This window comes from Crocodylus siamensis, chromosome 4, assembly GCF_052110815.1.
Source record: "Crocodylus siamensis isolate JL-2025a chromosome 4, ASM5211081v1, whole genome shotgun sequence".
Lineage (NCBI taxonomy): Eukaryota > Metazoa > Chordata > Crocodylia > Crocodylidae > Crocodylus > Crocodylus siamensis.
The window spans coordinates 69,121,988-69,138,925 of NC_143398.1; the positions used below are offsets into that span (position 1 = coordinate 69,121,988).

The 16,938-nt window shown below is 47.9% G+C and overlaps 1 long non-coding RNA gene across 1 annotated transcript in view; it reads right to left on the reverse strand.

Moving 5' to 3' along the window:
* Positions 1 to 261: 261 nt before the first annotated feature.
* Positions 262 to 16,938, reverse strand: part of LOC149865843 (uncharacterized) — a 73,276-nt gene continuing 56,599 nt past the window's right edge. The window contains exon 5 of the long non-coding RNA XR_016441558.1: positions 262 to 804. This is a non-coding gene — a long non-coding RNA (uncharacterized LOC149865843). The remainder of the gene's footprint in view (positions 805 to 16,938) is intronic.

The window sequence follows — 16,938 nt, forward strand, 5'->3', positions numbered from 1 at the left end:
TTAAAGGGCCAGAGCTGGGGCGGGAGAGGTAGCCATGGAGGGCTGAGGGAATGAGGGAAGTCTTGGGGTTCATGGCAGAGCCCCCCACACAGCATGGGCAGTGGGGGGCAGCAGGAATCGATCCCCACTGGGCAGCAGTCGGTGAGTGGGGGCTTTTTTTTAAACAACTGGGAGCTGGGGCAGGCAGGGGTCGGGGGCACTGGGGGAGCAGGCAGGGGATGGGGCCTAGTAGGGGTCTCCCCATGATCCCCTCTCCCCTCCCCCTTCTCCAGTTCCCTACTTACCAGCTCTGAGTCTGGCTTCAATTCCCTGCTGCAGCCACCAGGGACTGTCCAAATCATCAAAGCTCTCCAAATCTTTTCCAAAGATTCAGACAGCTTCAAATTGATTCAGACCTTTTAATTGGTCCCCTGATTCAATTTGAATTTGGAGATTTGACCACCGAATCGGGCCAAATCTCATCTGAACTGAATCAGCATCTGAAGCTTGGCACAGCCCTATACACCTTTTCCTCAAAGTCTTGTATTTCCTTTGCCACAATGAAGGAGCATGCATGCATATGTTCACAAAGACAACAAGTAAAGAAGAATTTCTATTCTGAGAACTGTGGCCACAGGAAATATACTACGAGAAATATTTTAATCCTTTTTTCCCTTACATTCAATTGGGCATAAGAAGCAGTGGTGTTGCATCTAGCTTCTCCATTTGCTATATAGTGCAACTTACATTTGTATATGACAGAAGTTTGAAAATACAAAGCCAAATCTTGAAGTCATCAATCAGCTTTTGCGTGCAATGAACTATCTGAAAACAGAAGGAAAAAATCAGATTAGTATCACAGGGCTTGCCAAACAGAGTTATTTACCAATAGCTAGACTTCTTCAAGATGCATTGTCCATATTCTCACTTTCATGCCCTGGGCTTTAATCAGAGACTTTTGGTTTTGCCCTTAGCAGTAAACAGTGTACACTGCCCATAACTTCTTCTTCTGCCCCTGCACTGGGAGGGATAAAGGGCAATGCACACTTCCTGCATTTAAGTTTTCTTTAGACTACAGAGTCTTGTATTACATTGACTTCAAGAGAAAGGGAGGGGGAGGGATTTAAATGTGGGCAACACAACTTGAAGGACTCCAATTACTGACTAGTAACTTCTGCGTACACATTTATTTTGACTGAACACATTTCATTTGTGAGTGACTCCAAAGCAGTGGCCACATACCTAGAGTTGGATATGGAGTCTCTTTAGGCAAACAATGGTTGTAGGATTGCTCTGCCACTTGCAACATATGCCCTGGAGGCTTCCAGGATGGTGTGATGCTTTCTAAAAGTGTGAATGAAACTCAAAGTGTCTGCCCTGTAAATAGAATCAAAACTCAAGGCTGAGGTGATACCTTTTATTAAACCAACTAGATATTTGCAAAAAAAAATTCTTTATTTGTAAGCTTTTGGGCACAGGCACCCTTCATCAGGCATGGGAGATTGTAAAGATTGTAAAAGTTCTCCTAGGTGGAAATAAAAATTTATATTTCACAAGAGAGCTGCAGGTGTGGTAAAGTCCCCTGTTTGGAACAAAACTTGTACAATCTTTACAATCTCCTATGCTTAATGAAGGGTGCCTGTGTCCAAAGGCTTGCAAATAAAGGATTTTTTTGGTGCAAATATCTAGTTGTTCTAATAAAAGATATCACCTGAGCCATGAGTTTTGATTCCCTTTGCCTCTAGATCAATGTAGCAACCTGGATGCCCTGTAGATGTCAGGCAGAGCTCCTATAGAATATGTCTAGGCTCTGGTAGAATATGTCCTTATCACATATGATGGGTCCCTTAGTAGTCCCTTTTCATACTTATACAGTCTGAGATCTACTTAGCCTTTGAGCTGATTTTGCTGTGCCATTATACCTCAGCCACCAAAACAAAAAGCTGGAGATACTTATTCTACCTTGGTTCCATAAAGGTAGTAGACAATACCTCTCAATGTTCAAATAGTTCAATGAAGCCTCTGTTCATGAGGAATGGGACTTTGAAAAGAACCCTGACAATTAATTTGCTTCCTCAAACAAAGTCTCTAATGACTGGGGGCAGAAATTTTGAGCAAGTCCCCAATGTTATCTTGTCTGGGAAAAAGATGATATGGAGGGATTTGCCCTGAGGGCTTGGATTTCATAGATTTCATAGACATTAAGGGCTGGAAGGGACCTCATGAGATCATCAGGTTCAGCCCCTCCCTTTCCTCCCCACCGCCATAGGTGGGAAGTCAGCTGGGATCAAGTGACCCCAGCAAGAAATAAATCCACCTGTTTTTTGAAGGAGTCCAGAGTAGGTGCTTGCACCATCTCGGGGGAGTTTGTTCCAGACCCTGGACACACACACTGTAAAGAACCGTTTTCTTATGTCTAGTCTAAATCAGCCTTCCTGGAGTTTATGGCCGTTAGACCTTCTTATCCCTTGGGGAACTCTTGTGAACAGGTGTTCTCCCAGGTCCTGATGTACCCCTCTTATATAGTTGTAGGCTGCCACCAAGTCCCCCCGGAGCCTTCTCTTCTCCAGACTGAAGAGTCCCAAGTCCCTCAGCCTCTGCTTGTATGGCTTTCCCTCCAGGCCTTGGATCATATGAGTGGCTCTCCTCTGGACTCTATAAAGCTTCTCCACATCCTTCCTAAAGTGGATGCAGTACTCCAGCTGCAGTCTCACAAGGGCCGAGTAAATTGGGAGGATGACTTCTTTGGTTTTGCTTGCTATGTGTCCAGAGTTTGTGTAGCTTTGCCAGCCACAGCATTACATTGGTGGCTCATATTCATCTTGAGGTCTATCAAGACCCCCAAATCACTTTTGGTCATGGTGCTAGTGAGCGTAGCACTGCTGAGCCTGTAAGTATGCTGGGGGTTCTTCCAACCAATCACCTTGCACTTTTCTGCATTGAAGGCCATTAGGTTTTGGTCAGCTGACCTTGAGAGTGTATCCAAGTTGGCCTGTATCCCCAGCCTGTCCTGCGGTATGACCACCCTCCCCAATAATTTGGTATCGTCCACGAACTTCGACAATTCACATCTGACTCTTGAATACAGATCATTGATGAAAATGTTAAAGAGTACTGGCCTGAGTACTGAGCCGTGAAGGACTCCACTGGTAACCCTGTGCTACACTGATTTGCTCCTTTCAACTAGTACTCTTTGGGTCTGACCCCATAGCCAGTTGTCTAGCCTTCAGACCATAAGATGATCAAGGCTACAGTTCCCTAGCTTAACCATGAGGACATCATGGAGAACTAGGTCAAAGTCCTTCTTGAAGTCCAGATATATGATGTCCACATCATCTCCCTTGTTCAGGGCATGTGTTACCTGGTCATAGAAGGAGGTGAGGTTGGTCAGGCAAGATTGGTCAAGCCATGTTGGCTGGCACTCAGAAGCTTGCCTTCCATTAATCTGGCATTAATGGATCCCTTGACAATTTTTTCCAGGATTTTTCCAGACTGATTGGTCTATAGTTCCCTGGGTCATCCTCCTCCCTTTCTTGTAGACAGAGACCATGTTGGCTCTTTTCCTGTCATCTGGGATCATGCCCAAGTGCCACAATTTTTCAAATATCCTTGCCAAGGGGGATGCAATGATATCTGTCAGCTCTTTCAAGACCCTCGGCTTCATTCCATCTGGGCCCACAGACCTGTGAATATACAGTTTCTCAAGGGGTTCCCTCACCTGATCCACATCGATTTTGGGCCCGTCGCCTGCTCCCGAATTGGTTTGTGCCATTTCTGGCAGTGTGATCCTCCTGGGAGGGTGAAAAACTGATGCAAAAAACTCATTTATGAGATTGGCTCTTTCTTGGGCATCTGATTTCAGTTGCCGCATTGGATCTCTCAGGGGCCCAATGCTCTCCTTGTTCTTTTTTCTACTTTCCATGTATCTGAAGAAGGACTTTTTGTTGTCCTTGATTTCCGTAGCTAGCCTAAGTTCTGTTTGTACCTTGGCTTTTATCAATCGCTCTCTGCAGGTGCGGGCGAGTGCAGAGTAATCTTCTTTGGTAATGCATCCTGCTTTCCAGCTGATGTAGGCTATTCTTTTGAGATTAATGAGGTCCAAGAGCTCCTTATTCAGCCATGGGGGCTTCCTTGCCCATTGACTGCATATCTTTTGAGATGGGATGGCTTTGCCCTGTGCTTCAAGGATTATATTGTGGAGCAATGACTATTCCTCATGTACTCCCTTTTCGAGTGGGGAGGCAGGGTATGGCCTCTGATTGCCTGACTGACCAATTCTCTCAGTTTGCAGATGTCACCCTTCCCAAAGGTAAGGACTTCTGTTTTACTGAGGAGTTTGCCTGCTCTTCAGTGAACTAAGAAGGTGACTGGTTCATGGTCGCTGTCACCAAGCTTCCCCTCAATCTACAGATCGCTCACCAGGTCCTCCCCTTTGGCCAGGACCAGATCAAGCAATGCTTCTCCCCTAGTCAGCCCACAGACCTCCTGGGTTAGGTAGAGGTCATCAGTGCATGTGAGAAAGCTACACAACCTGTCAGATTTGGCCATGCACTCATCCCAAGAGATGTCAGGGAACTTGAAGTCCTCCATGAAGATCATGCATAGGGAGCTCATGGCTTCTTGACCCTCTTGGTTGGGGGGACGATAGTAGAATCCTACAAGAAAGTCATCCTCCCCATGTTTTCCTCATATCTTGACCCGGAGGGTCTCAAGACATTCTTCTTGGTTTGGAAACTCAATTTGCAGGGAGGCAAGCTGACCCTTGAAAAAGAGAGCAACACCCCGACTAGGGTGGCTAGGATCTGGAACCAACTTCCAAGAAAAGTGGTGCTGGCTTCTACACTGGGGGTCTTTAAGACAAGGCTAGAAAATCACTTTGCTGGGGTCGTTTACTGTAGTGCCTGCAGTACTCTTTCCTGCTATGGCAGGGGGTCGGACTTGATGATCTGCTCAGGTCCTTTCTGACCCTACTAACTATGAAACTATGAAACCCCCACCCCTCTTCCCCACACGGTCTCTCCTATACAAGGTGTAACCCTCTATTGTCACTGACCAATCATAGCTGGAGTCCCACCAGGTCTCTGTAAGTCCTACAAGTTCATAGTCATTATCACATAGGAGAAGAGCCAGTTCTTCATGCTTATTTCCCAAGATCCTGGTCGTTTTCTACAGGCAGTTGAGTCTGCCATGACAAGCCCAATGCTTCCCTGAGGGGTTAAGTGGAACCTTTCCTTAGGCTGTCGCCAGAGTGGGATCCCTTAGGCTGCCCAAGTTATTGGTAGTGTGGCTGACATGACCTGGGCTAGAACGGTTAGTAGACTGCCTGTCCCCCAGCAATCTCTGTCCCTCAGCAATTATGGCCAAGGAGAGCTTCTTCCCTTTCCAGGTGAGGTGGAGGCCATCCCTTCCCAACAGTCTGCTCTCTCTGAAATGTGGACCATGGTCAAGGAAGCCAAACCCCTTGTAATGGCACCATCACCGGAGTCTTCTAATCAGCTTGAAGATGCACCTACTCCTCTGGAGCCCATGTTCTGCAACAGGGAGGATTAAAGAGAAAACTATCTGTGCCCCCAGACACTTCAGCCCAGCTCCCAGAGCCCTGTAGTCACACATGACCCAGCCTGCACTTCTCCATGCCATGTCATTGGTGCCCACATGGATGAGGAGCATGGGAAGGTGGTTGGAGGGTCAGGTGAATTTGGGGATCCTTTCCATCACATCCTGGACATAAGCTCCACGCAGGCAGCAGACCTCATGGGCCAGGGCGTCTGGGTGACAGATAGGTCCCTCAGTCCCCCTGTGAAACCCACCATGCATCTACTTGTAGGTGCAGGTGCTGGTGGCACTGCATCCTCATGTGCTGGAACCAGTGGAATGGCTGGCTCTATTGATGTGAGAGGATCCACCTCTTTGCTAATGTAATCACCACCAGAAAGGTTGTTTTCATGGGAAGATGAAGGAGGGAGCATGCTGTAGTTAGCAATGTGAGAAACAAGTTCAGGTCCCACAATAGAACTGAGTCCCTGATTTGAGAAAGATTCTGGGCAGGAACCTGAGGCTGCTGATCACTGACTAGCCAGACATAGGCAGAGAGACAAAATATCTGGGGAAGGCTGAGTGCATGTGCGCTTGTGCATGCATGCACACATGCCTCCTCCCCCACTGCAGGTAAGTCTGTTGTGCGTAAGTGGCATGGGAGGGCAGATCAAGACCCCCCCCCACAGTGAGGGAGGGTGTAGGGCAAAGGCAGGGGCAGGAGCAGGGGCCAGAGTGAATGGGGATGCAGGGCTGGGGGCAAGTCCAAGTATTGCTCATTCAGGGGTCCTGGGCCTGGGCAGTTCATCCAGGGCATGGAGAAGGGGGACTCCCACCACTGTGCACCCCAGGGGAGGCCTGGGGGCCATGTGCCCCCTGGATCTGTGTGTAGGGTGGAGGTGGGCTGCTGCTGTGGGATGGACTCTGCACCCCACATGCAGCAGGCACATGGCATCACACTGCTCCAGGGCAGCAGTAGCAGGATGCAGAGTTCAGCCTACAGCAGCCCACCTCTGCTCTGCACACAGATCCAGGGAGTATGTGGCGTCCAGGCCTCCCACAAGATGCATACAATGAAGGGAACCCCCCCTGCCCCATGCCCCTGGATGAGCTGCCTAGGCTCTGAGCATCCCATGACTCATTCTGGCCCCAGGGCCTCTTTCACCCCAGCCCCTGCCCCTGCATTTGCCCCACTCCTTCCCTCACCATGGGGGCTTCAATCTGACCACCCATGCCACTTCCCCACAACAGACTTACTTGCTGCTCTGCACACTGCCTGGGCTGCTGCAGGCTCTAACTGTGTGTCTGTGTCTGTGTTTGTGCACATCCCTCTCCCCTTGCTGCAGCCACCCAGAGCCTATGCCCAGGCTGTTTTGTGGTCCTACCCAGTGCCACTGCTGCCATGAGTCTGTGGGGGCTAAGCTCCGTTAGCCCAGCCTTCTGCTGTATAAGCTAGCAGATGAAAGGCTGAACTAGCTCTCAGTTGGTTCTTAACTGAACTCACAGCAACATAAGATTTCTAAAGGTCTATTAGATAATCTAGTATCTCTGGTATGAAAGACCTGATATGGTTGATCTTCCTCACCTGGCACCCAGGCAAACAGCTGGTCCACTTTGCTAGGTAAATGCTCTTAGACCTTTCTGCAGTGAATGAGAGTACCCTAATATAGATGAACCATTTTTGCTTGACCCAGAAACTACATAGCATTTAAGTTAAAAGATGGAGAAAGTAGAGATCCAGGTAGAGAATCCACTTTCTTCTCTGGATTTGCAGGTCTGGAACTAATGGTAGTGTGCCTGTTCTGGGATCTCTGCCCAAGACCGAGAAGAAACCTAAGTACCTAAACTGCCTTGCCATGTAGGGGCTACTAGTTTTACTAGGGGACATACTGTAGAGGACTTGAGGAGTTAAATGAGTGAGTGAAATGGAACACATAATCACTCTATTATAAATGTATCCAACAAGGGACCTGAGCTGAGCTCTCCACTAGAGCTCCTTTTGATCTTGTTTGCAAATAAGTCTATGGCAGGAGAGTAAGTTATGTTCCTCAGGCCTCTAATAATTTTTGTTGCTCTCCACTGGACCCTAATTTGTCCATATCTTTCTTAAAATGTGGTGCCCAGAATGGGCATGGTACTCCAAGTAAAGCCTCACCAATGCTGAAGAGAATTAGGAAATTACTGCTGTAGACCTTTTCCCACAGCAGACATGCACAAATAGGGTCCCTAAAGAGGAACAGGCAAAGGTGTGGGAGAGTGACAGGAGTTGTGAGTGGGTTATGACTTAAACTGACTAGCATATCTGTTCACTAATACATCTACAATGCATTGGTCTGAGGCAATACATACCCAGGTAAGGTAAAAGTGTGCCACATAGTTTTGGAATGGTTCTTCAAGTGTGGCACCAAATTTCTTGTTTGAAGATGGCTAATCTATGACAACCTCAGAGTGAAATGTGTCTTTGCCAATAGTATCTCTGCTATTTGGGGGTGGGGGACAGAACTCTCTCTGGTGAAAGGTGGTTGGCACTGGTTGTAAATTTGGCAGATGCTGGCAGGGAAGAAGAATCTTTCCTTCAATCCTTTACAATGTGTCAGAATGGTACTTTAACTTGTGCTTGTAAGAGAGGCACAAGCAGTTCTATACCCTTGAAAGAAAGGCCTCCACAGCAGGCTGGATCTTCTTCACAAAGCTCAAATGTTGTAGCCAAGAAGAGCTACACATTATCACTGCCAAAGCCAGGCATCTGGCTGCAGTAGCAGCTGTGACCAGTGTCACTTACATGGTCATAGATTTCACAGCTTTCATAGACTTTAGGGCTGGAAGGGACCTCAGAAGATCATCAAGTACAGCCCCCCACCAAAAGGGCAGGAAGTCAGCTGGGGTCATAGGGTCCCAGCAAGATAAGCATCCAATTTACCCTTGAAGGTGTTCAGTGTAGGTGCTTTGGACCACCTCTACGGCAAGCTATTCCAGACCTTGGGGGCTCGGACTGTAAAGATATTCTTCCTTATGTCCAGCCTGAAATGGTCTTGCAGTAGTTTATAACCATTCGACTTCATCATCCCTTGGGGTGCTCTGGTGAACAAATGTTTCCCTAAGTACTGGTGGTCACCCTTGATAAACTTATAGGTGGTCATCAGATCACCCCTGACCCCATGGCTATCAGCCTGTCATTGTAAGGTCTGTTTTCCCAACCTCTGATCATGCACGCGGCTCTTCTCTGGACTCTCTCAAGCTTCTCCACATCCTTTTTGAATTGTGGAGCCCAAAACTGGACACAGTACTCCAGCTGCGGCCTCACCAAGGCTGAGTACAAGGGGAGAATGGCATCCCGGGATTTGCTTGAGAAGCATCTATGGATGCAAGCCAGCATTTTGGTCACTTTACTATCCGCAGCATCGCATTGCAGGCTTATGTTCATCTTGTACTCAATGATGATCCCCAAGTCTCTTTCTTCTGTAGTGCTAGCCAGCATAGCACTGCCAGGCCTATAAGGATGCTGCAGGTTTTTCCTCCCAAGGTGGAGAACCTTGCATTTTTCAGTGTTAAACACCATCAGGTTCTCATCTGCCCATTTGCTGAGCCTGTCCAGGTCAGCCTGGATCGCCCTCCTGTCTTCTGGTGTGGATGCTTTGCCCCAAAGTTTGGTGTCATCAGCGAAATTGGCCAGTCTCCTTCTGACTCCAATGTCCACATCATTAATGAAGAAGTTGAACAATATGGGTCCAAGGACAGAGCCTTGGGGGACCCCACTGGTCCCAGGGCATTATGATGGTCATTATCATCTTCACCAGATTCTGACCAGGGAAGATAAGTGATCCAGAGCCACCTGTGCCTGTGGCTTGCTAAGTGTGGGTCTGGTGGGCTGTGTGTGCCTGTGCTCTGAGAAGCTGGGAGTATTGCTGAGTGATTCCTACCTAGGCTTAACAGAAGCCCTGATGCACTAGCAGGGGATGTGAAAGGTAACAAGAAGGGTGTCTACAAGTATGTTGACAGCAAAAGGAGGATCAGGAAAAAGTGTAAGTCCCTTACTGAATGGGGGAAGGCAACTTTGTGACAGAGGATACAGAAAAAGCTGAGGTGCTCAATGCCTTTTTTGCCTCAATGCCTAATCTTGCCTTAGAGGCAAGGTTAGCTCCCAGACTACTGCACTGGGCAGCACAGTTTGGGGAGGAGGTGAGCAGCCAAAGTGGTGAAAGAACAGGTTAGGGAGTATTTAGAAAAGCTGGACATATACAAGTCCACGGGGCTGGATGACATGCACCCAAGGGTGCTGAGAGAGTTGGCTGATGTGATTTCAGAGCCATTGGCCATCATTATTGAAAACTCATAGCAATCAGAAGTCCTGGATGACTGGAAAAGGACAAACATAATGCTCATATTTAAGAAAGGGAAAAAGGAGGATCTAGGAAACTACAGACCAGTAAACCTCACCTCAGTCCCTGGAAAAATAATGGAGCAGGCCCTCAAGGAGTCCATTTCTAAGCACTTGGAGGAAAAGAAGGTGATTAGGAATAGTCAGCATGGATTCACTAAGGGCAAGTCATGCCTGACCAAGCTGGTTGCCTATTGTGATGAGATGACTGCCTCTGTAGATGCAGGGAGACCATTGGATGTGGTATACCTTGGTTTTAGCAAGGCTTTTAATACAGTCTCCCACAGCATTCTCAGAGGCAAGCTAAAGAAGTATGGGATAGATTAGGGGTGGGAAATTATTTTGGGTGGGGGGGGCGCTTACTGAGTTTTGGCAAGCTATCAAGGGCTGCATGACAGGCAGCCAGGGGCAAATAAATATTAATTTTCTAAATATTTCAGATGTCCCACAGGCTGGCTAGAATGGCCTGGTGGGCACATCCAGCCTGCGGGCCGTATTTTGCCCACCCCTGGCCTAGATGAATGGACTGTAAGGTGGATAGAAAATTGGTTGGAGCATCACACTCAGAGAGTAGTCATCAATGTCTCTATGCTTAGTTGGTAGCCAGTATCAGGTGGAGTGCCCCAGGTATTGGTCTTGGGGCTGTTTTGTTCAATGTCTTTATCAATGACCTGGAAGATGGGATGGAATGCACCCTCAGCAAATTTGCAGATGACACCAAGCTGGGCGTAGTAGTAGTTACACTGGAAGGTAGGGCTAGGATTCAGAGTAAGCTAGAGAACTTGGAGGATAGGGCCAAAAGAAATCTCATGAGGTTCAGCAAGGACAAGTGCAAAGTCCTGCACTTAGGACCGAACGAATCCATGTACCAGTACAGGCTGGGGGCTGACTGGTTGGGCAGCAGCTGTGCAGAAAAGGACTTGGGGGTTACAGTGGACAATAAGCTGAATATGAGCCAGCACAGTGCCCTTGTTGCCAAGAAGGCTAACAGCTTACTGGGTTACATTGGTAGGTGTATTGTGAGTAGGTCCATGGAAGTGAGTATTCCCTATTCTGTACTGTTGAGGCCAGTGGAGTACTGTGTTCAGTTTTGGGTCCCCCACTACAGAAAGGATGTGAACAAACTGGAGAGTTCAGCGGAAGGCAACAAAAATGGTGAGGGGGCTGGGGCACATGACTTCTGAGGACAGGCTGAGGGAACTGGGCTTATTTAGTCTACAGAAGAGAGGACTGAGAGGGGACTTAATAGCAGTCTTCAACTACCTGATGGGGGGTTCCAAAGAGGCTGGAGCTGGACCACTCTCAGTGGTGACAGATGACAGAACAAGAAGGAATGGACTCAAGTCACAGCAAGGGAAGTTTAGGTTAGATATTAGGGAGAATTGTCTCACTAGGAGGGTAGTAAAACACTTGAACACGTTACCCAGACAGGTGGTAGAATCTCTGTCCTTGGAGGTTTTTAAGATGAGACTGGACAAAGCTTTGGCTGGGATAATCTAGTTGGGGATTGGACTAGATGACCTCCTGAATTCCTTTCCAACCCTAATTTTCTATGACTAACAGACCATCTGTTACAAGGGATAGCAAGTCATTTCTCTCATGTGGGAAACAATTTTACCAGGTCTAAAGTATTTTCATAGACTTGAAAATCATAATAGGCCAGTAGACCCTGATAATTAGCAAATCTGAATTGTTGTCTCACAGAGAAATAGGACCTCTTTCCAAATTGGTCACTTTTCTGTTTCCCTGTCCTTATTCAAACTGGAATTCTCATCTGCTGTTGAAACTACTAGGGAGGAAGGATTAGGGTGAGTGTGTAGGATCTCGGTACTCCTGCAATCAACCCAAAATACTATTTGTCTACCATTATTATAGTATTTTCAGTGAAAAACAAAAATTGGCCCAATATAAATAATCTATCAGGTTACTTCTCTTTTAAAAGGTAGTAGTTTTGAAGGAAATGAAAATGGTCATGTAAAAGTAATCTTATCAAACATAATAAATAATCTCCAGTCCAACCTCACATTCAAAATTCATGGAAGGATGGGAAACAGGAACTGACAAAAACCTATGGCAAACTCATACAGAGAAAAGTGAATAAAGCACAAGAAAAGCAGAATTTCCTGTGGTCAAGCCCTATAATCTAGTTAAAGCAATAATGTTGTATCTAGTTTCCTCACCTAAGAACCTTTTAGCCATAACAACATGGTAAAGACTGATGAGGTGATAGGAAAGCAAAGATCAGTGGAAAGTTTCATAATGTGTTCCTACCATGCTGATTTACTTGGATTGTCAAAAATGAATCTCTTATATTTATTTTGCCATAGATATGTCCCCGAAGAGACTTACATTTAAATCAAGGATGTCTATGCTGAGTGAATTTGACAGTAATAAACTGTTTAGTAGTTTTATATTTTACATGGACAATAATTTTCAAGAGTACTTTTGGATACCACCTAATAAACACAGCCAATTTTGGATTTGTTTGACTAATGTATAATTCCTACAGCATATGATGCCAGTAAACCCATTATTTTGCAGTTAAGTCTTTGTTGTGTCTGTTTTTCATTTTAAAAGAGGAGGAAACTTTTTTCCGGAACTGGTTTCTTGGAAAAGGAGAGGGTTAGTCCCTTGACCATTCATTACATTTCTAAAAAGGCCTAGCTTCCACCATGTATTATAACTCCATATTGTCCTAAAAATTAATACCACACTTGTCTGAACTTGGCAGTAGTCATACTTTATTTGATGGTGATAAGAAAAAATATACTCAAAAAGAGACACCCTCCAGTACACCTGATACTGCTGATATTTAATTCAGATGTAATTAGTTAGTTTTACCTCTCTGTTCCATTTGGAATAGAACGCTTTCAGTCCTGACTTTCATCTTCCAAGGCCTTCTGCAGCAATCATGACATTAATGGTTGTTTGTTCTACTTTTTATATAGATATCTATATATACATAGACAGATCTCTCTCTCTCTCTCTCTCTCTATATATATATATATAGAGAGAGAGAGAGAGAGAGAGAGAGAGAGATCTATATATATATCTCTCTCTCTATATATATAGATATAGATATAGATATAGATATAGATATACACACACATCTCCATAAAGTCTTTGGTCTGTCTCTTGATGTCTTTTGCCCTTGGGACTCCAGACCAATGGGCTCCTACACACATGCATGGAATCTTCTCTGATGCACTGGAAATCCAGAGCATCAGAGAATACTCGATTAATCAAGTCTGCTGGAGTACAAAAATGGGCACACTCTGGCAGCTTTCTGCATCACATGCATCAGCATTGCCGTGTGTCTCTGGACAGAAAAAATGGTGGCGGCATACTTTGAAATAAAACATGTTCAATGAGCTTTATTTCAAAGTGCCCTGCCACCATTTTGTCAGCATGGGGACATGCAGTGATGCTGATACACATGATGCACGGGCGGTTTTAATTAGCACAGCTTGCTAGTTAAAAATGCCCAGCACATCCCAACACACATAAAAATGCCCAATGTTTGCTTTATATTGCTTGGTACCCACCCTCTGGTCAGCTAGAGACAGCAGTGGCAGTAGGCTTTCAGTAAGGTTGTGAGAAGCTTTGGGTGCTGATTTGATTCAAAGGAAATTCAGCCTGATTAGGTGGCCAAATCTCTAGATCAGAATCGAATCAGGGGACCAATTAAAAGGTCCAAATTGAATCAAAGCTCTCAGAATCAATTTAGAGAGCTTCAGCGATTCAGGCAGTCCCCACCGGCTGCAGCAGGGAGCCGGACCTGGACTCCATGCTGGTAAGTAGGGGGTGGGGGCGGGAAGGCTGTAGGAAGGGGGAGGGAACCATAAGGGGACACCTGCCAGGCCCCATCCCCTGCCTGCTCCCCAAGGCCTCCTGAGCGCTCCCCTGACCCCCACCTGCTCTCCCATCCCCCTCACATGACTGCCCCACCCGCCCCAGCTCCCAGTTGTTTAAGAAAAAGCCCCTACTCACTGGGTCCTGATAGGTGGGGGGTGTTTCCTGCTGCCCCCCATTGCCCCACACTGCATGGGGAGCTCTACCTTGAGCCCCCCAACCCTCACTTGCTCTCCCAGCCATCCCCCCCTGCAGCTGCCCTGCCCATCCCAGCTCACAGCTCTTTAAAAAAAAAAAGCCCACACTCACCACCTGCTGCAGTGGCCTCAGAGCTTCTGGGGGCTCATGGCAGAGCCCCCCCTAATGCAGCACAGGGCAGTGGGGGGCAAACGAGTTTGTCTCCCCACTGGCAGGAGCCAGTGAGTTGGGGCTTTTTTTTTTTAAGTGCTGGGAGCTGGGGTGGGTAGGGCAGCCAAGGGGGGTGGGGCGGGAAGAGTGGGTGTGGGGCAGGGGCTTGTGGCAGAGTCCCCCATGCAGCATGGGGCAACAGGGGACAGCAGAGATTGCCCCCCTGCAGCATCCAGTGAGTGCATGCTTTTTTTTTCTTCCAAAGAGCCAGTAGCTGGGCCAGGCAGGGCTGGGAGAGTGAGTGGGGGATGGGGCCTGTCTGATTTGGAGATTAGGCTGATTCAGCAGCAACTGACTCTCCAGATCAGATTCGGGCAAATGGATTCGGGACAATGATTCGAATCACCGAATCGAATCACTGTCCCCTAAATTGGCTGAATTTGAATCCAAAACAAATACTAGCCACTTCACATAGGCCAAGCTTCCAGATTCTTCTGCTAGTTTCCCACCCTTCCAGGTGTCCCCAGAATCTGGGAGCAGGTGCTGCAAGGGGTGGGACCTGCCCATCACGGCCATACTATCCTTGGCCAAACCTGGTACCCCATGTATCTGCTTATGGAAGCCCTCATCTGTAGTGAGGCAGGAGCAGCCCTGGAGCTCCCTAGCCCCTGGAGGACAGCCGTGATTGTGAGTGGCTCCCTCTGCTTGCACCCAGAGGCAGCTCCTAGGCAACCCCTGCGGGAGAAGGAGACAGAGGGGACTGGGAGGATAGGGAAGGGAAGGTGCCTGCATTGCAGGGGAGTGGGTGCCAACAGCAGTGGGGTAATTTTAGCATGGAAGTAGGAATCAGAGGGTGGTACTATCTCTGGATATATGTTAGTGTGACTATTACTAAAATAATGAATTCAGGTTGGGTGTCTGCATTTCTAAAAGGCTGTTGACAAACTGGAAAAAGCTCAGAAGAAATGAACCACAACAATGATTAGTGGTCATCACTGTTTTGAAGTGAGAAACTAATCTCAAACTTTCTTTGTTAATCCAAGATTAAGAGATGAATACATGGTTATCATCATGTACTTGCAGAGGGAAGAGATTTTGGATAGGAGGTAATAGGGGTGTGGGAAGTGGGCCCTATTTGATTCAGATTTGGCCCAAATCAGGGAGAGTGATATGATTCATTGATTCAGATCACTGTCTCTGATTTGATTCAGCTGAATCCGAATCTGAAGATTTGATGCCAATTCAAAGAATCAGTGATTTGGACGCAGACACAGCTTTAAAAGTTTTTTCTGCATACCTTGAGGTAGCAGGCATGACTAGTGAACACTGCAATGCTGGGGTGCATGGAGCATCCCACTGGAGCATGGTGGGCCCTTCTCCTGCGTTGCCGCCAGGACTCAACTAGTTGTTCTCGTGCCGCTCTCGCCCAGGTGATCGATGTTACACACCTCTGGGGCTCGTGTCTTTGCCTGAGCTGGTGACTTCTGCCCGACTCCCGGACCCTGTGCTCGCCTGCCACGACTTGATGACCTCAGTGTCCGGGGTCGTTCATCCGGCGCGCTCGTTAGCCCAAGGTTCCTCCTGGCGGTCACTCTCAGGGCTCTGCCAACCCTACACCCCGGCCTCATGCCTTCTGCGTAGCGGTGTCGAGTTGATCAGCGTTTCGTTCCTAGGACTCTCGACCGGGTCCCTCTCAGGCCCTTCCCCAACACTGTCTAGGCCTACAATGTGTGCCTACTACCCTCAGATGCCCCCGGAGCTCGGGGAGGAGCAAACCCCAAAAGAAACTGAAAAGGATGCTCCAACACAAAACTGGGTGTACTGCCCCTTTAATTGCCCGCCCACACTTCACTGGGGCACTGGCTGCCTTATGCCTAAACACTCAGTTCCCTGCCTACTCCAAGGCATCTCTTGGTCCAGCGACGATGCTTTCCTTGGTGCCACCTCTTTCTTGGATCCCTCACAGTTCCTCTCTCCCAAGGCTGATCTCTTCAGGGATACCCCTGCGGTCTTTACAGGGCAATCCTGGCATCCCTCCTCAGCCGCATCCGCAGCGCTGTCTGGATGACCCTCTTCTCCCTTCTTACTCTCGTCCTGGACGTTCCTCCTCTTCTGGCCTGGTGTGTCGGCTTGCCTCAACTGCAGGGACATCAGTTGCTGTCTCCTCTCCCTCTCCTCCGGCTCCACAGCGTGCACCGCCATTTTTATTCGTGCTGGCTGGCATTCAGCGCTAATGTCACTGGCCGGCTGCAGCTGTATAAACATGCGGCTGATGAGCTGCGCAGATTTTGTCTCCTGTGCTGTTTCCTGAGCTGCCGGTAAGTATTCTTGCATCCCTCACATCCTGGGACAACATGTTTGGCAGTGAACCCGGAAGTGGACCAGAAGTACTTCCAGTCCATTTCTGGGTCTGCTGGGGAGTGTGCTGGGGTGGCACCCCTGCACCCCCACTGGCTCAACGGTTGGCTGCAGGGGGATCCCAGATGCCCCCCTCCCCAGACCCAGGAGGCACCAGTCACTGAGCCAGTGGGGGTGGAGGGAGGCCCACTGCACCCCCCAGCAGACCCAGAAGTGGACTGGAAGTACTTCTGGTCCACTTCCGGGTCTGCTGCCGAGCTTGCTGCGGAGTCCCCTATGCTTCTGTGGGACACTCCATGCACCCCAACATCACAGCATTCACATGCCCATGCTACCTAGGGGTACATAGAAAAAACATTTAAAACTGTCTCTTATGTCCAAATCTCCAAAACAATTCAGAGGGTTCCAATTCAATTCAGAGAGATTAAAGGGTCCTCTGATTCAATTCAGATTTGGAGATTTGGCCAGCGAATTGGGCTGAATCTCCA